General features: G+C 47.6%; 1 protein-coding gene across 2 annotated transcripts in view; it reads left to right on the top strand.

The window, feature by feature from the left end:
* Window positions 1–23,685, top strand: part of lrp6 (low density lipoprotein receptor-related protein 6) — a 130,709-nt gene that overhangs the window by 5,216 nt on the left and 101,808 nt on the right. The gene's annotated exons all lie outside the window — the stretch shown is intronic.

The following is a 23,685-nucleotide window of genomic DNA, read 5'->3' as shown; positions in this document are numbered from 1 at the left end:
CATGAGGGGAATAAATGGGGTGAATGCACACTTGGGTCTTTTACCCTGGGCAGGCAAACCAAGGTAGGACCTGAGGATATAGGTTGAAAGTGAAAGTGGAAATGTTTGATAGGAATCTGAGGGGTGACTTTTTCCACTTGGAGCGTGATAGGTATATGGAACAAGCTGCATTGCCAGAGGTTGTGGAGGCAAGTACAACAACATTTAGAAACATAGAAAATAGGTGCAGGAGGAGGCCATTTGGCCCTGCGAGCCAGCACTGCCATTCATTGTGATCATCATATCATATCATATCATCATATATATACAGCCGGAAACAGGCCTTTTCGGCCCACCAAGTCCGCGCCGCCCAGCGATCCCCGTACATTAACACAATCCTACACCCACTAGGGACAATTTTTACATTTACCCAGCCAATTAACCTACATACCTGTACGTCTTTGGATCATGGCTGATCATCCACAATCAGTAACCCGTGCCTGCCTTCTCGCCATATCCCTTGATTCCACTAGCCCCCTAGAGCTCCATCTAATTCTCTTTTAAATTCATCCAGTGAATTGGCCTCCACTGCCCTCTGCGGCAGAGAATTCCACAAATTCACAACTCTCTGGGTGAAAAAGTTTCTTCTCACCTCAGTTTTAAATGGCTTCCCCTTTATTCTTAGACTGTGGCATTTGGACAAGTACATAGATAGGAAAGATTTAGAGGGATATGGGTCAAACGTGGGCAGGTGGGACTGGCTCAGGTGGGTAACTAGGAGGAATTGGGGCCACAGGACCTGTTCCCATGCTCTCCCACTCTGAAAACTGAGTTTGGATGTAGTTGTTGCGATATTTGGTGGCTTTGTGTGGAATAGATTAGTGCTGTGTAGTCTAGGTTAATGGAATTCACAGGCATTGAATGTAAGAAAGACTTTATTTATTTTTTGCACATGATATTTAACTGTTTAATCTTGGCCAGAGCAATCTGACAGACTTGTGCTGTAATTATCACTGCTGTTTAAAACGTTGAGTTGTTGTGATTGACACTCCAATGAATGGTGTGAGAATTGTGGTAAACTCTGTTTGGAATTTCAATTTTTGGATATGTCAAAAACATCTGCACCTTTTATTATTTTGGTTAATTTTCGCTTTATCTTTATCTTGCACTAAATGTTGTAGCCTTTAACTGTACGCTGTACACTGTGGGTGGTTTGATTGCAATCATGCCTAGTCTTTTTGACTGGTTAGCACGCAACAAAAGCTTTTTGCTGTACCTCGGTAGCTTTTCAGTTTTAGTTGATGAATAAGTGGAGCACGTGCAATTAACATGTGTTCTCTGAGGTGGTTTGCATTTGGCTGTACAGGTCGAGATATTCCAGGGTTTGTAAGAATGAGATTTTCTAACATTTATTGTTGCATTTCTCTACCATAATGATCTAAAATATACCTCAAAGGGAGACACAAAATGCTGGAGTAACTCAGCGGCACAGGCAGCATCTCTGGAGAGAAGGAATGGGTGACGTTTCGGGTCGAGACTCTTCTTCAGACTTCTCTTTCTCTCCAGAGATGCTGCCCGTCCCGCTGAGTTACTCCAGCATTTTGTGTCTACCTTCGATTTAAACCAGCATCTGCAGTTTTCTTTCCTAAAATAGACCTCCGAATGATTGTGAAGAGAGGTGAGTTGAGGCCGTTGTTTGTGCCGGGTGCTGATAAATCAGAGGAAATTCATCCTCCACTGCTGGCGATTTGCCCTGTCTATCCACAGACTCTGTGTGAACAATTGGGGTTTGGGAAGGTCATAATGTCCTTGCATGGTCGTAAGATCATCAGTGATAGGAGCAGAATTAGGCCATTCGGCCCATTAAGTCTATTCCACCATTCAATCATGGCTGATCTATCTTTCCCTCCTACCCCCATTCTCCTGCCTTCTCTCCATAACCTCTGACACCTGTACTAATCAAGAATCTATCCATCTCTGCCTTAAAAATATCCACTGACTTGGCGTCCACAGCCGTCTGTGGCAACGAATTCCACAGATTCACCGCCCTCTGACTGAAGAAATTCCTCCTCATCTCCTCCCTAAAAGAACGTCCTTTAATTCTGAGGCTGTGACCTCTAATCCTAGTGGAAACCTCCTCTCCACATCCACTCTATCCAAGCCTTTCACTATTCTGTACATTTCAATGGGGGTCCCCCACATTGTTGCAATCCGAGTTCAGCCTGCTTCCCATTGTAGTTGACTAAAGTCTTCGTGACTGCACTTGTATGGTAGTTATTGAATTGATCTCAGTTTCAGTTGGGAATTGCTGGAGGTGTGTTGGGTTGTTTTACTGAATCCACTATATGCAACAAATGTGCAGGTTTGTAGGTTAATCGGCTTCCTTTTAAAAATAAATTGCCCCTAGAGTGCAGGGAGTGGATGGGAAAGTGGGACAACATAGAGCTAGTGTGAACAGGTCAGCCTGTTATTGGTGGGCCAAGGGGCCTGTTTCCATACTGTATCTCGAAACAATTGGTATCCAGATTATTATTTGCTCTAGAATAATATTAGTCTGCACATCTTTAGAATGTGGGAGGAAACCGGAGCACCCGGAGAAAATGCACGCAGGTCACAGGAAGAACAGACAGACAGCACACGTAGTCAGGATGGAACCCGGGTCTTTGACGCTGTCCGGCAGCAACTCTATGCTTAGCCACTCCGCTCGCTTGTAGAGTTTAATGAGATATTTTTCTTCCTTTCCACTGGAAACCATGAATTTCCTGGCCTTTTGCAAATTTTCGATTCTGTAACAGTCCATAAACACAACCATCGGGGTATTTCACCGAAAACCCACTGAACCGCAGATCACTCCGAGGTTGAAACCAGCTAGAATAATATTGATTTAATAAGCAAAATTTATTTTTATTTGTAAAATTTGTTCCCTGTACAATCTCTTGTGTAAACCCTGAATGGTGTAACGACCGTTTCTTACGGCAGGATTTGTCTGTAGTGCTTTATTGATTTTAAACAGGCCAATGTACCATAAACATACTTCAATCTTTGATATAAAACTGCAACACCTTGTCTGTTCTCCTGACTCTGTCCCCTCTCTCAGCCTGTTTGTATTCTTCACTTCTTCCATCAGTTGTTTGCTGTTACTCTGGATTTGCCAGGGCGGTCACGGTGGTGCAGCGGTACAGTTGCTGCCTTACAACAAATGCAGCGCCGGAGACCCGGGTTTGATCCCAACTACGGGCGCTGTCTGTACGGAGTTTGTACGTTCTCCCCGTGACCACGTGGATTTCCTCCGAGATCTTCGGTTTCCTCCCACACTCCAGACGTACAGGTTTGTTGGTTAATTGGCTTTGGTAAATTTGTGAATTGTCCCTAGTGTGTGTAGGATAGTGATAGTGTACAGTGAACGCTGGTCGGCGTGGACTCATTGGGCCGAGGGGCCTGTTTCCGCACTATTTCTCTAAACTAAATTAAACTTTTGTCCTCCCTCCCCCACCTTCCCCTTCCTTGTTAGATTACAATTCTCCAGGTACCAGTAAAAACAAAATGACTTTTGTATTTCTACGGTTCCATTCATCGCACAAGAACACACAAAGGACTTCTACAGAGAGTTGGATGCCTGTAAAGTGATGTCACTGCTGTAATGTAAGAAACACAACCACCCCTGCAGCCCGGCTCGTGAGCAAGAGGGAGATAACGAGAGATTGTCTTGTTGAGGTGTTGGTTTGCAGCTAAATATTGGCTGCGTGAATAAATTCCACAACCCATCTCTTGGGTTTTAATAAAACAAAGAAGTTGCTGGGAGCAGCTGGTCAGTCAGCGTCTGGAGAACAGCAACATTAACACTTTGTGGCCAAGATCCTTCAGTAGAGTGAAGGTATCACAAAAAGCTGGAGTAACTCAGCAGGTCAGGCAGCATCTAGGAGAGAGGGAATGGGTGACGTTTCGGGTCGAGACCCTTCTTCAGACCAGAAACGTCACCCATCCCCTCTCTCCTAGATGCTGCCTGAACTGCTGAGTTACTCCAGCTTTTTGTGATACCTTCGATTTGTACCGGCATCTGCAGTTATTTTCCTTCAGTAGAGTGATGTCATTGGGTCATCCCACCCAAAATAGACACAAAGCTTTAGCTTAGAGATACGGTGGAGAAACATGCCCTTTGACCCACTGAGTCCACTCTGACCAGCAATCCCTGCACACTTACACTATCCTACACACACACTAGGGATAACTCACAATTGTCCCAAACCTACAAACCTGTACGTCTTTGGAATGCGGGAGGAAACCGGAGCACCCGGAGAAAACCATCAGGCTATTTCACTGAAAACCTCTGATCACTCCTGAGGGAGTCAGTCTACCCCACGACAGAAGGGGGAGGAGTTGTACAGTTTGATAGCCACAGGGAAGAAGGATGTCTTGTAGCGTTCTGTGCTGCATCTTGGTGGGACCAGTCTGTTGCTGAAGGTAAATGATGTACGTTTGAAGGCGCTGGGCCTGTACTCGCTGGAGTTCAGAAAGATGAGTGGGGACCTCGTTAAAACTTACCAAATATTGAAAGGCTTGGATAGAGTGAAAGTGGAGAGGATGTTTCCACTAGTGGGAGAGTCTAGGACCAGAGGTCACAGCCTCAGAATTAAGGAATGCTCCTTTAGGAAGGAGATGAGGAGGAATTTCTTGAGTCAGTGGGTGGTGAATCTGTGGAATTCTTTGCCGCAGAAGGCCGTGGAGGCCAAGTCAATGGATATTTTCAAGGCAGAGATAGATAGATTATTGATTAGTACGGGTGTCAGGGGTTATGGAGAGAAGGCAGCAGAATGGGGTTATGAGGGAAAGATAGATCAGCCATGATTAAATGGCAGAGTAGATTTGATGGGCCGAATGGCCTAAATCTGCTCCCATCACTGATGATCGTATGAACATATGGTCCGTTCAGACTGGGGGGATGGGGCAATGATTGGTTTCAGAATTGCTGTGGCTGCACAGGCCTTGGGCTGGTGCCGACACAATAAAATGAAACTTGCTCGTCTCTCTTCACCACGGCCAGGGTTGGGTCTGTCAGGACCTTCTGATCTGCCATTTGTCCTTCACGGGGAAGGACAATAAACATTCATTCAGTTGGTTGCACCAGATGTCAGTCAGTCAGTCAAGGCAGCAACTGGAGCCTTTTGTCTCAATAGTCATAATCGTAAAATTGCTTCTAAAATGTTTCACACGTGTTCCATGGTCTTCAGCGGCCTTGGGTACGTACGCACAATTTATATATTTAATCGAAGATTGTTATTTTCTATCTAAGTACTGGAAGGAGCAAGTGAAAAATTGTGTGTGAAATTCATGTCTGAGAAGTATCAGAAGACTGTCATATGAGGAAAGATTGGAAAGACTGGGCTTGTATTCACTGGAGTTTAGAAGGATGAGAGGGGATCTTATAGAGATGTATAAAATTATGAAAGGACTGGACAAGCTAGGTGCAGGAAAAATGTTCCCAATGTTGGGGGAGTCCAGAACCAGGGGCCACAGTCTAAGAATAAAGGGCAGGCCATTTAAAACTGAGGTGAGAAGAAACTTTTTCACCCAGAGAGTTGTGAATTTGTGGAATTTTCTGGCACAGAAGGCAGTGGAGGCCAATTCACTGGATGAATTTAAAAGATTCACAACAGAAAATCAGAACAGAGATGAGGAAAAACTTTTTTAGTCAGAGAGTTGTGAATCTGTGGAATTCTCTGCCTCAGAGGGCAGTGGAGGCCAATTCTCTGAATACATTCAAGAGAGAGCTAGATAGAGCTCTTAAGGATAGCGGAGTCAGGGGGTATGGGGAGAAAGCAGGAACGGGGTACTGATTGAGAATGATCAGCCATGATCACATTGAATGGCGGTGCTGGCTCGAAGGGCCGAATGGCCTACTCCTGCACCTATTGTCTATTGTAAAAGAGAGTTAGATAGAGCTCTAGGGGCTAGTGGAATCAAGGGATATGGGGAGAAGGCAGGCACGGGTTACTGATTGTGGATGATCAGCCATGATCACAATGAATGGCGGTGCTGGCTTAAAGGGCCGAATGACCTTCTCCTGCACGTATTTTCTATGTTTCTATATAATTAATAACATTTTATGATTAATAAAACTATCGTTTAAAAACAACTGCGTTGTTTGTCCTGCCCAAAGTGTGTCCCAGTGGTAAAGACAGATGGTTCCAAAACTGACTGGGTGATGGTGATTTCTTTGTTCTAAAGGTGTACATAGGGATTACGGGAGAGAACTGTTCTACACTGAAAATGCATCCAGTGACCTCGAAAAAAGAATCTGAGGCGGCTGCTCTTTGAGAATTGCGTGGTTACTAAGTGACAGTAACAATGGTTGAATACAGGTGTTACCTTGCCTGCCTTTGTCATTAATAGAGCCAGGATGTTTAGGCGCTGAAAATCTCTGAAATAGGCAGGCAAATAGGCATTATAAAATAACAAAAAAGGCATTTATTGACAAAAAAGGCATGTATTTCCACCACCAAAATATGGTTAAAAATGATAATATAAAGGTATACTACATTAAATGACCAAAGTTGCCTGGTTGCACATAATTACTAACATTTTTTTCAAATTATCTGGTATTAGACCATGCCATTTGCCAGACAGAATATGCTTCAGTTGTGAAAACCTTCTTTCTACCCCAGCTGAGGTCATTGGTGCATACCCGAAACAAGCTGCAGACTCTATATTCATGTCCATATACTCCTTTGATTGTTGACCTGCTTCCAGTGTACCGATGGCCACATTGGCAACATATCTCCCCACAGCATAGGTTGTTTCATCTATTGCGATCAATATTTTGTTGCATGCAACTTCATCTCTAATTTTCTGCACAACAATGTTGAACTTGCTTATTTCACAAAATGCTGGAGTAACTCAGCAGGTCAGGCAGCATCTCAGAAGAGAAGGAATGGGTGACGTTTCGGGTCGAGACCCTTCTTCAGACTGATGTTGAAGTTGCTGTCAACATAATTTTTCCGTAATGATGACTCGCTCGGTATATGTTCCTCTGTGTGTTTCTCTAAAAAACCTCTGAGAGATTTGTTTTCCAATTTAACACAGTGGAATTCCAGCATCAATGAATGCCTTGTTCAGATCACTCAAAAACTCAGATTTGCAACTGGAGCCAGCAGTAAATGTAGTGAGGAGACAAGCTTGCGTATTTCCCACCTTCAGTTTCTCTGCCGTCGACTTGTGTTCAGCTGTCTGTACAGGCTGGGAGACAAAATATTTCTTGTTATGATTTGCTGCTTTCTCACATGCTTTGCAAAACACCACACAGTTGTCTGTAGAGAATATATCACTCCCGTGCACTCTCACCAAATCGTTCCGTTTTTTACAAGGCGTTGACTTGAGTTTAGGCATTTTGACGCTTACAGGGGTAGATCCTACAGGAGTGGGCATGCAGACCTCTACAGGCAGGCCAAGTACAAGCTGAGAAGAGGAATCAGAGCTGCCAAGGAAAGGTACTCTGCGAAGCTGAGGAGCAAGTTCTCAGCTAATGACTCCTCTTCAGTTTGGAAGGGGTTGCAAGAAATCACAAGCTATAAGAGGAAACCCTGGTAACCCTTGGACAATTGTCAGCTGACCAACGACCTGAACGAGTTCTACTGCAGGTTCGATAAACAGAAACTTAACCCTGGTACCCCCTCCCCCCCCCCCCCCCCCCCCAACCAACACTTCACACCTACTCACAGCCTAACTCCAGCCTGAAAAGACTGGACCCGTCCCCACCCACCCCTCTCCAATCACCACTTAACACCCACTTACAGCCTGACTGCAAAAGACTGGGGCCTCGTCCACTACCCACGAATGAACGGCCGACGATGGTGCCCCCGGTTTCTGGTCGGTGGTGGAATTTTTTTTGGAAGTTACGTTAACATGGCAAAAAAAGGCTGATTTAGGCACTCGATCGTGAAAAAGGCATTATCTTGCTGAAATCATCAAAAAAGGCATAAAATGGCACTTATGGCAAAATCCTGGCTCTAGTCATTAACGACGAGGGAAGTACATTGAACAGTACACCTCAGGAACAGGCCCTTCAGCCCACAATGCCCGTGCTGAACACGAACTAAGTTACACTAATCCCCTCAGCCTGCACGTGATCCATTCCCTGCACATCCATGTGCACATCCATGTGCATATCCAAAACCCTCAAAACTCATCCATTCCACTAATTTCTTTTAAAGTATTAATTACATTTTAAAGTGCAATATTCTACCTAGGTGTGATAAATATATATTCATTTATTACTTTAAGCATTTAAATGACGTGCCTTTAATTTGTTTTAACTTGTTTTGGTTGCACTGATCAGGAGTAGCTCTCCTGATTTCCTTGTATCTCTAAGTACAATGACAATAAAGGCTTATTATTATTATTATTAAACACCACCATCGTATCTGCTTCCACCACCACCCCTGGCAGTGCGATTCACCCTTTGTATTTGAAAAAAACACTTAATGGCACATCATCTTTAAACTTTGCCCCTCTCACCTTAAAACGATGCCCTCTCGTAATTGACATTTCTACTCGGGGGGGGGGGGGGGGGGGCTAGGAATGCTAGAATTACTAGCATGTGTCTGTCTGAACACTTTGTACAATTTGTCATCTATCTAGTTGAGAAGATGATCTTTCTTATCCATTGCTGTGAATTCCAGGCCAATATCACTTGCATTGTGAATGTCAGCATTTAGTGTTTGGATCCCCAGCAGTAGGCGTGGGTTGAGAAGAGGTTTGGAATGATGATGGAGGATCTGACGATGTTCTATGCAGCATCTGACGTGGCCCCTGGTGTACAGCAAGACCAAAACATGGATTGGGGCGGCACGGTAGCTCAGCAGTAGAGACGCCGCCTCACAGCACCAGAGACCCTTGTTCGATCCTGACCCCGGATGCTGTCTGTGTGGAGTTTGCACGTTCTCCCTGTGACCGCATGGGTTTCTTCCCACATCCCAAAGATGTGCGGGTTTGTAGGTTAATTGGCCCTCTGTAAAATTGCCCTGAGTGTGTAAGGAGTGGATGTAAAAGTGGGATAACACAGAACTAGTATGAACAGGTGATTGATGGTCAGCCTGTTATTGGGTCTGATGGTCATCAGGGACTCGGGCCAGAATATCTGTAAACTGTTATCAAATGAGGTACTTTCTTTCTAAAATCTTTTGCGATGAAGAGATTGTGGCTCATTTGCAGTTATTGATAATACCTCATTACTTGTGGAGTTTAGTGAATTTATATTGGAGTTGCCAGTGTAAAATGAAGGTAGACACAAAATGCTGGAGTAACTCAGCGGGTCAGGCAGCATCTCGGGACAGTCCCGCCCCCTCCCCTGACATCAGTCTGAAGAAGGGTCTTGACCTGAAACGTCACCCATTCCTTCTCTCCCGAGATGCTGCCTGTCCTACTGAGTTATTCCAGCATTTTGTGTCTACCTTTGATTTAAACCAGCATCTGCAGTTTTTTGCCTACACATTTTGCCAGGGTAACAGATCTCTGTTATAATCAGCTAGTTAAACTGGTCCACATTGCATCAGAAACTAAGCTCAATTCTGTGAAGTTGTTATTTAGTGGATGGTGTTTTGCATTCATTTAATAATATTATTGAAGGCAGTTTATTCTTCCAAATTGGAAAGTATTTGAGTCCAATTTTCTGACCCTGTTTAATTGATGGTATCCCGCTTGCTCTACCTTTTACATGAATTGATTATTTTTGAATTGCTGGAAAACTTGCAAGAAAGATCTGAATTATTGAGAATCTTATTATCTCCAATTAATTCACCACCACTGTGATTTTATTTGGCTGTTATTTTTAATGAAGAAGATTTATTATTTCCAGAATTTGTGTTGTGTAATTAACTTCAGCTGGGGTGCAAATTTGTCTTTGGTCTCGAGAGCTAAAATTAGATACCTAGTTGTGATTACCTCTAGATATCTGCTTCTACATGTCCACGGTACGGAATATCGAGGGCGATACCACTCGCAAAACATTATTTTGCCATAAAATATTTTAAGAACTTGATATAAAAATCTATTAACAGACTATTTTAAAGTGGTCAACACCTGATAGAAACCAATCAATGCCTAATTCCCTGGGTTCCGAGCGTGGAGAAGGGTCCCCAACCTGTACCCTCGCCTGCCCATTCCCTCCACAGATGCTGCCTGACCCGCTGCGTTCCTCCAGCACTTTGTGTTTCGCTCGAATTTCCAGCATCTGCAGTTCTTTGTGTCCACAGTCCACAGCCTGCACCGCCATTCAATATGATCATGGCTGATCATCCAGCTCAGTAACCTGTACCTGCCTTCTCTCCATACCCCCTGATCCCTTTAGCCACAAGGGCCACATCTAACTCCCTCTTAAATATAGCCAATGAACTGGCCTCAACTACCTTCTGTGGTAGAGAATTCCACAGACTCACCACTCTCTGTGTGAAGAAATGTTTTCTCATCTCGGTCCTAAAAGACTTCCCCCTTATCCTTAAGCTGTGACCCCTGGTTCTGGACTCCCCCAACATCGGGAACAATCTTCCCGCATCTAGCCTCTCCAACCCCTTAAGAATTTTATATGTTTCAATAAGATCCCCCCTCAGTCTTCTAAATTCCAGCGAGTATAAGCCTAGTCTATCCAGTCTTTCTTCATATGAAAGTCCTGCCATCCCAGGGATCAATCTGGTGAACCTTCTCTGTACTCCCTCTAAGGCTAGAATGTCTTTCCTTAGATTAGGAGACCAAAACTGTACACAATACTCCAGGTGCGGTCTCACCAAGGCCCTGTACAACTGCAGCAGAACCTCCCTGCTCCTATACTCAAATCCTCTTGCTATGAATGCTAACATACCATTCGCTCTAGATACATACCGTCCTCTCTAGATCGTTGTTATGAAATGCAGTAAAGCTCCAGTAACCCGGCCCTGCCCGAGACCTCACTTGTGCAAGCCCGCTACATTTTCTCGTCTGAAGAAGGGTCTTGACCCGAAACGTCACCCATTCCTTCTCTCCAGAGATGCTGCCTGACCCGCTGAGTTACTCCAGCATTTTGTGTCTACCCACATTTTCTAGACCGTTGGATGTTATTGTATTAATAACACTCCAGGCACCCACTGCTCTCTGGGGGGGTGGAGTTGGGAGAAGAGGAGGGGGGGTAAAAACTAGCCGTGCACATCTTTCACCAACTCACATTAAAACTGTGCCTTTGAGTCTTTGACATTTCCACCATGGGTTCTGGCGTCTGCCCTTACCTAGGCCTCTTGTCATTTTATGTGGTGGGTTTGAAGCAGGCATCACTATTGAATGTGAAGGGTAGGTGGGTGGACTCTGTCTGGTCATTATTCGGCACGTTTGATCATGAATGTTGATGGTACGTGAGAACCCTGGCCTGAATGTTATAAGGTCATAAGTGATAGGAGCAGAATTAGGCCATTCGGCCCATCAAGTCTACTGCCACTTCTCTCCCTCCTAACCCCATTCTCCTGCTTTTTCCTCATAACCTCTGACACCCGTACTGATCAAGAATCTATCTCTGCCTTAAAAATATCCACTGACTTGGCCTCCACAGCCGTCTGTGGCAAAGAATTCCACAGATTCACCACCCTCTGCTTAAAGGTATTCCATCATGCCTCCTTCCTAAAGGAACGTCCTTTAATTCTGAGGCTGTGCCCTCTAGTCCCAGTCTCTTCCACTAGTGGAAACATCCTCTCCACATCCACCATCCAAGTCTTCGTCGGTAAGTTTCTATGAGGTCCCTTCCCCTCATCCTTCTAAACTCCAGCGAGTACAGGCCCAGATGTTGTCTTGATCTTGCTGAGTGCTGGGCTGCATTGCTGAGAAACGGGCCGTGTGATGAAGCTCTGTGCAGTCAGTGAGAACAACCACTTATGACCTTCGTGGTGTCATTCATGAAGGAACAGAAGATGGTTGGATTTGGGGGGCTGTTGCCCGGACCTCTAACAGTGGTGCCACAACAGCCGCACTCGACCTTCTTGCTCATTACAAGTTCACAAGTTATAGGAGTAGAATTGGTCATTCGGCCAATCAAGTCTACTCCGCCATTCAATCATGGCTGATCTCTGCCACCCAATCCCATTTTCCCGCCTTCTCCCCATAACCCTCGACACAATAGGTGCAGGAGTAGGCCATTCGGCCCTTCGAGCCAGCACTGCCATTCAATGTGATCATGGCTGATCATTCTCAATCAGTACCCCGTTCCTGCCTTCTCCCCATACCCCCTGACTCCGCTATCCTTAAGAGCTCTATCTAGCTCTCTCTTGAATGCATTCAGAGAATTGGCCCCCACTGCCTTCTGAGGCAGAGAATTCCACAGATTCACAACTCTCTGACTGAAAAAGTTTTTCCTCATCTCAGTTCTAAATGGCCTACCCCTTATTCTTAAACTGTGGCCCCTTGTTTTGGACTCCCCCAACATTGGGAACATGTTTCCTGCCTCTAACGTGTCCAACCCCTTAATAATCTTATACGTTTCGATAAGATCCCCTCTCATCCTTCTAAATTCCAGTGTATACAAGCCTAGTCGCTCCAGTCTTTCAACATATGATAGTCCCGCCATTCCGGGAATTAACCTAGTAAACCTACGCTGCACGCCCTCAATAGCAAGAATTAGACACCTGTTCTAATCAAGAACTTGTTGATCTCTGCTGTGAAAATATCCACTGACAATGAGTTCCACAGATTCACCACACTCTGACCATAGAAGTTCCTCCTCACCTCCTTTCTAAAAGAGCGAACTTTAATTCTGAGGCTGTGACCTCTAGTCCTAGACTCTCCCACCAGTGGAAACATCCTCTCCACATCCACTCTATCTATGTCTTTCATTATCCTGTAAGTTAATGTGTCCTCTCTATGGCGATGGTTAGTTTTGGTTTCACCGAGCTCCAGTGACGCCAGGTTTGGTGAGATGTGGCATTTGTGCCACGGGCAGTCTCTGGTCTTCCTCTGGGCTGTTGGCTCATTGCTGTGCGGGGAGCCTGGAGCTCTGTGTGTTGCTGGCAAAGTTCACTCTGAATGCTGCTAAGCAGTCTATTGACATTGAAGTGTGCTTGCTAGCACTGAACAATGCATTCCAACACTTTGATTTGAAAGCAGACTAATTGAGTCGGATTTGTTCTAGTTGGGGAAAGAATGGACTTGGACAATGTTCCATTGCTAGATGCCAAATGTACTGAAGATAGACACACAAAGCTGGAGTAACTCAGCGGGTCAGGTGTGGTTAACGGTTAACTAGTTTAGTTTAAATACAGGATGGAAAAAGGCCCTTCAGCCCATCGAGTCCATGCCGACCATCGATCACCCGTTCGCACCAGTTCTCTCTTATCCCATTTTCTCATCCCCTCCTCACACACAATTTACAGAGGGCCAATTAACCCACAAACCCGCACGTCTTTGGGATGTGGGAGGAAACCGCAGCACCCAGAAGAAACCCACGTTGAGGATGTACAAACTCCACACAGACAACACCCGAGGTCTGGATTGAACAGGGGTCTCTGGCGCTGTGAGGCAGCAACGCGACCAGCAGGTAGACACAAAATGCTGGAGTAACTCAGCGGGTCAGGCATCATCTCGGGAGAGAAGGAATGGGTGGCGTTCCTGGTCCAGACCGTTCTTCAGACTGATGTCAGGGGAGGGGGGCGGGATAATATCCCTGACATCAGTCTGAAGAAGGGTCTCGACCCAAAACGTCACCCATTCCTTATCTCCCGAGATGATGCCTGACACGCTAAGTTACTCCAGCATTTTGTGTCTACCTTCGTTTTACACCAGCATCTGCAGTTCTTATCCCACAAACTCTACCAGCATATCCATCTACCTACAAAAGCCTCTTAAACATCACTATCGTTTTTCTGCCTCCATCACCACCCCGGCAGCTCATTCCAATCCTTTTTTTAAACTTGCTCCACACGCCTCCTCTGGCTTCTGCCCTCTAGTCTTTGATGTTCCCACCCTGGGGTGCAAGTTCTGATTGTCTGACTACCCCATCTCTGACACAGAAGGCAGTGGAGGCCATTTCACTGAATGTTTTCAAGAGAGAGTTAGATATAGCTCTTGGGGTTAACGGAATCAAGAGATATGGGGAGAAAGCAGGAACGGGGTACTGATTTTTGATGATCAGCCGTGATCACATTGAACGGCGGTGCTGGCTCGAAGGGCCGAATGGCCTGCTCTTGCGCCTATTTTCTCTGCCTCTCATAATTCTCTCCGGAATGTGAGATGCAAGCTTTATGCACTTCATCTGAAGGATGATAAATCTGGGTGGACCACATCTGGAGTATTGTGTACAGTTTTGGTCTCCTAATTTGAGGAAGAACATCCTTGTAATTGAGGCAGTGCAACGTAGGTTCATGAGATTGATCCCTGGGATTGATCCCTGTCATATGAGGAAAGATTGAAAAGACTAGGCTTGTATTCACTGGAGTTTAGAAGGGTGAGAGGGGATCTTATAGAAACATATAAAATTATAAAAGGACAGGACAAGCTAGATGCAGGAAAAATGTTCCCAATGTTGGGGGAGTCCAGAACCAGGGGCCACAGTCTTAGAATAAAGGGGAGACCATTTAAAACTGAGGTGAGAAAAAACTTTTCCACTCAGGGAGTTGTGAATTTGTGGAATTCTCTGCCGCAGAAGGCAGTGGAAGCCAAATCACTGGATGGATTTAAGAGAGAGTTAGATAGAGCTCTAGGGGCTAGTGGAATCAAGGGATATGGGGAGAAGGCAGGCACGGGGTATTGATTGTGGACGATCAGCCATGATCACATTGAATGGCGGTGCTGGCTCGAAGGGCCGAATGGCCTGCTCCTGCACTTATTTTCTCTGCCTCTCACAATTCTCTCAGGAATGTAAGCTTGCAATACCATTCCGTATTCTTATTCATGTGCAGAGAGGAGCTGCAGGTCCTGGTTTACTCGTATCTATCTGAGCAGGGATAGCACTGGCAGAAGAGCATTGTGATCCTGCATTGTTTTACACACGGCTTCTGATTTGGGAAAAGCACGCCAGGTTTTGGAGGAATGAAATGATCAACGTAGCTTTGGTTGGAGAACGTGTACATAGACATAAAGAGCTGGAGTAACTCGGCTAGACAGGCAGCATCTCTGGAGAGAAGGAATGGGTGACGTTTCACAGAGTGCCGGAGTAAATCAGCGGGTCAAGCAGCATCTCTGGAGAGAAGGAATAGGTGACATTTCAGGTCGAATCTTGAGGAAGGGTCTCAACCCAAAACGTCAGCCATTCCTTCTCTCCAGAGATGCTGCCTGTCCCAGCTTTTTGTGTCTATCTTCTGTGCCAGCTAGCTTCTGCAGTTGCTTCCTACACAAATAAGAATGTGTTTCTTGCCACCACTCCACAGCTCAAACCGACAAACTCCCCTTCTCTGCAAGTCCTAAATGTAATTTGGTAAACGATAATTAAAGGGCGGCGCGGTGGCGCAGCAGTAGAGTTGCTGCCTTACAGCGAATGCAGCGCCGGAGACCCAGGTTCCATCCCGACTACAGGTGCTGTCTGTACGGAGTTTGTACGTTCTCCCTGTGACCTGCGTGGGTTTCTCCGAGATCTTCGGTTTCCTCCCACACCTCAAAGACGTGCAGATTTGTAGGTTAATTGGCTTGGTAAATGTAAAAATTGTCCCTGGTGTGTGTTGGATAGTGTTAGTGTGCGGGGATGGCTGGTCGGCGCGGACCCGGTGGGCCGAAGGGCCTGTTTCTCTAAACTAATAATGAAAGAACTACACAGCTGCACATTTGGTGCATGGGCAAGAATAGATTGGATGAATGGACTCTGCATGTGGTACGTTGCGAGAGGCTGGCGGGAGAGTCTGGTAAGTGTGATGATCGGTGAGGTGGGAGCAGATACCTGGTGGTGTTGCCAGGGTCAGGCTGGCAATCACGTCCAACTCTGCAATGTCGTGTTTGCAGAATGAAGCATGTTAGTTGCTCTGCCTCTGGATCCATTTAACTGGTTTCCCTTGAAGCGGTGCCATGTGGCAGTGAGGGTGAACCCCAACAAGACCAGTGTGCACGGGCGGCAGGGCCTGTGGTCATTGGGAGGAGAGGGGTCGGCATCCTGCCTGGTCTCTGGAGACAAGGGAGCCATTTCTCCGCCTTGTTTTGCAGTTGTGTGTCTGTGTGTATATATGTTTAACTGCCTGGTCTTTTCACTCTCCATTGCGCTGCAGCTGAACAAAAACAGATCTGATCAGATCGTGAACATGTTAAATACATCCACATGTTCAGCTTTGCCTCATGGAGAACTTAGCGTGTGAATGAGTTGGTGAGTGGGTGAGACGCCGTGAGCTTGTGAGGGTGTGCGACGCTGTGTGTGTGTGTGTGTGTGTGTGTGTGTGAATGACTGTGTGTGTGAATGACTGTGTGTGAATGACTGTGTGTGAATGATTGTGTGTGAATGACCGTGTGTGTGAATGACCGTGTGTGTGTGTGTGAATGACCGTGTTACTGACTGTGTGTGTGACTGACTGTGTGTATGACTGACTGTGTGTGAATGACTGACTGTGTGTGTGTGAATGACTGTGACTGCGTGTGTGACTGTGTGTGAGAGTGACTGTGTGTGAGACTGACTGTGTGACTGACTGTGTATGACTTTGACTGTGTGCGTGCGTCTGTGTGTGCGTGCACTGTGTGTGCATGCGACTATGCGTGAGTGCGACGGTGTGCATGCGACTGTGTGCGTGCGACTGTGCGCGTGCGACTGTGTGTGCGTGCGACTGTGCGCGCGTGCGACTGTGCGACTGTGTGTGCGCGACTCTGTGTGCGTGGGACTGTGTGCGTGCGACTCAGTGCGTGCGTACGACTCAGTGCGTGCGTGACTGTGTGTGAGAGCGACTGTGTGTGTGCGTGCGACTGTGTGCGTGACTGTGTGAGAGCGACTGTGTGCGCGTGTGACTGTGCGCGTGCGACTGCGTGCGACTGTGCGTGCGAATGTGTGCGCGTGCGACTGTGTGCGTGCGACTGTGTGCGAGCGACTGTGTGTGTGCGACTGTGCGTGTGCGACTGTGCGTGCGCGACTGTGTGCGCGACTGTGTGTGCGTGCGACTGTGTGTGCGTGCGACTGGATGTGCGCCAAAACACCCAAAGCAAAAGTGAAATAGTTAACAAGCTCAGTCATAGATGTGTTTTAGTATATTGGCCCTGGGGCTAATTGTTAGTTTGCAGATACAGTCGTAGCATTTCAAACACCTTTGGTGAGGATAGACCAGGAGTAGAGGGATCCAATCCACTGCAGGCAAACAGCTAACAGTCCCAGTCAGCGTGGGGAAGGGGGAGGGTTGAAAGCCCCATGTCTGTGCTGCACTCCAGAGCACCATTACACTAGTTTATTCACCGTAGTTTATTTAAAACACAAACCATCGCACTTCAATAGTTTTTGCAATTGAAATAATAAAATGTCAGCAGCGATTTTAACTTCCACGTCTTTCATCTGAAGAATTGTGGCCATGAATCGGAGCAATAAAGGTTGATTGGTATTGTAAATTGTCCCTTCTGCGTAGTATAGTGCTAGTGTACTCGCTGGTCACTGCAGACTTGGTGGGCCGAAGGGCCTGCTCCCGCACTGTACCCCTAAAGTAAAGTCCAACAGAACACTGAAATTCTTACTTGCAGCCACACACCAGGCCTGTAAATGCAATACGCAGATAATATGTAATAATAAACAAAACATTCAATAAAATAGTAGTCCCAATACTAGTGCCAAGAATCCTAGTCCTTAGTGCAATCAAAAGCAGTCCATCGTTCATGGTCTGTGAGGTTAGTGTTGTGCAGTGTTCAAGAGCCTGATGGTAGTCGGGAAGAAGCTGTTCCTGAGCCTGGAGGTCACGGTTTTCAGACTGTACCTTACATAAAGAACTGTAACATCCTTTGTCTGACTGAAACATGGCTGACCCCGCTGGTGCCTGACCAGGTGATCTGCCCATCCGAGTCCTTCACTGTTTTCCGGGCGGACAGAACGAAAGAATCTGGGAAATCCAAGGGCGGAGGAGTCTGCTTCTTGACCAATAATAACTGGTGTAATCCTGGGAATATTAAGACGCTTTCTCGTTCCTGCTCGCCGGACCTGGAACATTTAACTATCCTATGCCGACCATTCTACCTACCCCGGGAGTTCAGCTCGGTGATCATCACAGCCGTCTATATCCCACCGCATGCGGACACCGACGTGGCACTGTCCACCCTACACGATGTGTTGTGTCAACACCAAAACAAGAACCCTGATGCGGCTGTGCTGGTGGCTGGAGACTTCAATAGGGGAAATCTCAAAAAGGTCATGCCCAACTTCTACCAACACATCACGTGTGTCACCAGGGGGGAAAGAACTTTGGACCACTGCTACACGCCGTTCAGGAAAGGCTACAAGGCCGTTTCTCTCCCTCCTTTTGGGAAATCTGACCACGCTGCCATTTTCCTGCTGCCGGAGTACAAACAACGGATAGTACGGGAAGCGACAGTGACGAGGGACGTAAAGCGGTGGGCTGACCATTCAGAGGCCATGCTGCAGGATGCACTGAGCGAAGTCGACTGGAACATGTTCCAAGCAAGTTCCAGAGACGTAAATGAGTTTGCGGAAGCGGTTACGGACTTCATTGCCACAATAGCCGATACCATCATCCCCACGGTAAGGGTCAGTATCTTCCCTAACCAAAAACCCTGGGTGGACAGGTCTATTCGCGTGGCCTTGAATGCTCGCACCGCTGCTTACAACTCCGGCCTGGCATCCGGCAACATGGACGACTACAAGGGAGAGTCCTACCGACTGCGAAGGGCAGTGAAGGATGCAAAAAAGAGGTACCGGGACAAGATGGAGTCACAGATGGAGCAGCAGGACACCAGGCGCCTTTGGCAGGGGCTACGGACTATAACTAGCTACAGGTCCAGCACCCCCTCAACCAGAAGTGCCGGCTCCTCCTTAGCTGATGACCTGAACTCTTTTTACGCACGGTTTGAGACGGGTAACACCACCAGCTCGCCGTCTAAAAACAGCACCGAAGGGGCGCTGGCTAGCGAGGCTGGAGGGGGATCCACCGCCGGGGATGTGCACACATTCTCAGTGTCCGAGCATGAGGTGAGGTGGGCTCTGACGCGTGTGAACACGAGGAAAGCTGGAGGCCCAGATGGTATATCTGGGCGAGTACTAAAGTCTTGTGCTACTCAGCTTGCTCCAGTGCTCACCACAATATTCAACCTCTCCTTGGCAAAGTCCGTGGTCCCTGCATGCTTCAAAAGATCCATCATTGTACCGGTGCCAAAGAATGCCTCTCCAGCGTGTTTAAATGACTACCGACCGGTGGCCCTCACCTCGGTTGTCATGAAATGCTTGGAGAGGCTAGTCAAGAAGCACATCTGCGCCCTCCTTCCTCGCAACATGGACCCACTACAGTTCGCATACCGTCCGAACAGGTCCACGGATGATGCGGTCTCCCAGGTTCTACACACCGCTCTCTCTCATCTGGACAGCCAGGGGGGCTATGTGAGGATGCTGTTCATTGACTTTAGTTCAGCATTCAACACAATAGTCCCCAGCAGACTGGTTGAGAAGCTGCTGGAACTGGGGCTTAGCACCCCTCTGTGTGCCTGGGTCCTGGACTTTCTCACTGCCAGGCCCCAAGTGGTCAGGATGGGGGAACACACATCTAGCTCCCTCACCCTGAACATAGGATCCCCCCAGGGCTGCGTCCTTAGCCCCCTACTGTACTCCCTGTACACACATGACTGTAGGGCCAGGTTCAGCTCAAACTCCATCATCAAGTTTGCTGATGACACTGTGGTGGTGGGCCGGATCTCCAACAACGATGAGAAGGCCTACCGGGAGGAGGTGGCTGATCTGGCACTCTGGTGTCAGGACAATAGCCTCCTCTTGAATGTCACTAAAACAAAGGAGCTGATTGTGGACTTCAGAAGGGCTAAACATCCAAGGACGTACACGCCACTGGAGATAAATGGGTCTATTGTGGATAGGGTGAGCAATTTCAAATACTTGGGAGTCCGCATCTCAGAGGATCTGACGTGGGCAACGCACATTGCCGCACTGGTGGGTAAGGCTAAGCAGCGCCTTTACCACCTTAGACAACTGAGGAAATTCAGAGTGTCGCTGAGGATCCTCCATTGCTTCTACTCTGGGGCTGTAGAGAGCATCCTGTCCGGCAACATTACAGTCTGGTTTGGGAACAGCTCTGCCCAGGACAGGATGGCCCTGCAGAGAATAGTGCGTTCGGCAGAACGCACCATGGGAACTACACTCGTCCCCCTGCAGGACCTATACATCAGGAGGTGCAGATCCAGAGCAAGCAAGATCATGAGGGACCCCTGCCACCCCAGTAACGGACTGTTCCAGATGCTACGGTCAGGCAAACGCCTCCGCTGTCACGCTGTGAAAACGGAGAGGATGAGACGGAGCTTCTTCCCACAGGCCATCAGGACTGTCAACTTTGATAACCCCAGAGACTAAATTTTTGTCGACACTTTTTGTGCTATGTTTAGTAACTTATTAACTTTATTTATATGCTGTAACTGTAATTATTTTTGTGCACAACCCGCAGGCATTGCCACTTTCATTTCACTGCACATCGAGTATGTGTATGTGACAAATAAATTTGACTTGACTTGACTGACTTCACCATGGTGGGAGTGATGGAGATCAGAGCGTGGCCAGGGTGGTGTGGGTCATTGGGTCAGTGTGGTGTGGGTCTCTGATGCTGGCTGCCTGTTTGAGGCAGAGAATCCTGTAGATCCCTTTGATGGTGGGGAGATGAGTAAGGTCATAAGTGATAGGAGCAGAATTTAGGCCATTCGGCCCATCAAGTCTATTCCACCATTCAATCGTGTCTGATCTATCTCTCCCTCCTAACCCCATTCTCCAGCCTTCTCCCCACAACCCCTGACACCCGTGATGGGGCAGAGCGTGTCAACCACTCTCTGTGTTCCCGACTGTTTGAGTTGGCCCACCAGGTGGTGATGCTGCCAGTCATGTGCTCTGTCTGTATACCTGTACCACCATGCCGATGGTAGGAGTAGGCTCGCCAACTGTCCCGTATTAGCCAGGACATTCTGTATTCCCACTCTACCAATGGTAGCTGCAACCTGCCTCCCGGCCCGGACAGCCACCATTGGTGGAGCGGGAGCACGTGGCCGCTGGCTGGGTGAGGTCATGTGGGGCGCAGGGCGGTGACGTCACCCTTTGTCCCGTATTTGGGAGTGAGGAAGCTGGCCAGGGTAGGAGTGTGATTAGAGCGTGGCCAGGGTGGTGTGGGTTCTTGATACTGGCTGCCTCTTCAACATCATCAAACGTTGCTTCATGGATGTGCACGTGTGGCGATGTGAGGTGTGTGTTGGTGCAGGCAGGGAAGGGGGGGAGGGAGGGTGAGAATGGAGGGGTCCTGGACCTGCACCAGCCCAGAAGCTTCCTGTGTGACTCTAGCCCCACAGGGCGTCTGGGTGTGGTGCCACCACACTGGATGGACTGGTTTTCCTTGGTTACAGGAAGCTGTGATCCCAGCTCTCAATGTACAGCGCAGTCCCTGCCTTCATCAGAGGCCAGCTCCTTGCCGTTCCGACTTCCCCTCTGCCAGGGGGCTGCTGTGATTCTCCGATGCACAGCACCATGTCGTACGATACGATACGATCGACTTTATTGATCCCAGGAGGGAAATTGATTGGCCAACAGTTATAAAAACACGAAAAAACATGGAACCTGAAAGTAGAGTGACGAGTGGAAAGGATTGGGGATGTGCATAGATTGGATGGGGGGGGGAGGGAGGGAGGGAGGGAGGGACAGAGGGGGAGGGAGGGGGGGGGGGAGAGGGGTGTCAGTCTCAGCCACAGCTCAGAGGGTGTCCTGTGAAGCAATTCATTTGTAAATCTGTGCAGATTTCTTTCCATGTTTTGTGTGGGGTCCCTCTTCATGGCCTCACGGTGCCAGAGACCCGGATTCAATCCTGACCACGGGTGCCGTCTGTACAGGGTCTTGTACGTTGAAAGATACACATGGAGACAGGCCCTTCGGCCCATCGAGTCCACGCCGACCGTTCACACGGGTTCCACGTTCTCATCCACTTTCTCATCCACTCCCTACACACTAGAGGGGCAATTTACCGAGGGCCAATTAACCCACAAACTTTAGGACGCGGGAGGAACCCCACGTAGTCACAGGGAGAACGTGCAAACACCACACACACAGACGGCATCTGATGTCAGTATGGAACCCGGGTCTCTGGCGCTGCGAGGCAGCAGCTCTACCCGCTGCACTTGGACGTGCTGTGGATCACACACAGTCAGCGGCCCGCTGCACTGTCATGTATTAGCACCAGATGAGTTTTGATAAATGCTGAAGACTTTCAACTGAGCGGGGTGCCGTGCACCCTAATAATTCAGAATTTTCCGGGACTGTCAGTAATGTGGTTTAAAGCTTGAAGTGTGATAAATGGTGGCTCTGTATGGTTGTTCAATTACTGTAGGTCTGCGCACACAAGTAGACTGGTCCCACAGGAGGCATAACGAGATGAGCCAAGTACCAAAGCATTCTTTTGGCAGTTGCACTATAATTACTCTATTGTACAAATAGCTCAGTAAGTTATCTATTAATTACCCAAGCCTTCTGAAACCCTCCTGCTGTGATCAGTTAGGGCTGATTACTTTGCCTGTAGCATTCCACGAGCTTTCCTCCAACCTTATCCAGAAATAAATTCACGGCTTCTATTAGCTTCGCCGTTTTAGTTTTGCTGTTGGACTTTGGAAATAAGCCTTGGCTTTGGGATGGTACGCAGAACAGTACAGTCATAGGTGATAGGAGCAGAATTAGGCCATTCGGCCCATCAGCCATTCAATCATGGCTGATCTATCTCTCCCTCCTAACCCCATTCTCCTGCCTTCTCCCCATAACCCCTGACACCCGCACTGATCAAGAATCCATCTATCTCTGCCTTAAATATATCCACTGACTTGTGGCCTCCACAGCTGTCTGTGGCAAAGAAGCCCACAGATTCACCACCCTCTGGTTAAAGAAATTCTCCCTCTTCTCCTTTCTAAAGGTACGTCCTTTAATTCTGAGTCTGTGACCTCTGGTCCTAGACTCTCCCACTAGTGGAAACATCCTCTCCACATCCACTCTATCCAAGCCTTTCACTATTCAGTAAGTTACAATGAGGACCCCCTTATCCTAAACTCCAGCGAGCACAAGCCCGGTGTCATCACATGCTCATCAGTACAGGACAGGAAGAGGCCCTTCAGCCCACATCATCTGTGCTGAACATGAGGCCAAGACCAACACTTACCTGCCTGCGCATTATCCATATCCCTCCACGCCTTTGTCCACCCCACTCTGCCTCAGGAAAGCAACCAACATCACCAAAGACCTTTCCCACCCTGGTCATTCCTCGGCCTCCCTGATCCCATCCAACAGAAGATTGAAAGCATACGTGGACTCAGGAACAGCTTCTTCCCCTCTGTTAGCAGTCTGAAGAAGGGTCCCGAACCGAAATGTCACCCAACATTTTTCTCCAGAGATGCTGCCTGACCTGCTGAGTTAATGCAGCACTTTGTGTTTATCTCCATTACATTATATATTTTTACCTGCCTAAAAGTCTACTAAACACCACTATCACCCCATTGTGGGCATTGCTCTTGGTCCCTGTGACTGATGCGTTACAATGAGAACTCTATTCTGCACTGTGTATCCTTCCCTCT

Source organism: Rhinoraja longicauda, chromosome 20 (genome assembly GCF_053455715.1).
Source record: "Rhinoraja longicauda isolate Sanriku21f chromosome 20, sRhiLon1.1, whole genome shotgun sequence".
Taxonomy (NCBI): domain Eukaryota; kingdom Metazoa; phylum Chordata; class Chondrichthyes; order Rajiformes; family Arhynchobatidae; genus Rhinoraja; species Rhinoraja longicauda.
The sequence above is the reverse complement of the archived record's forward strand: the minus strand, read 5'-3'. Positions and strand labels throughout refer to the sequence as shown.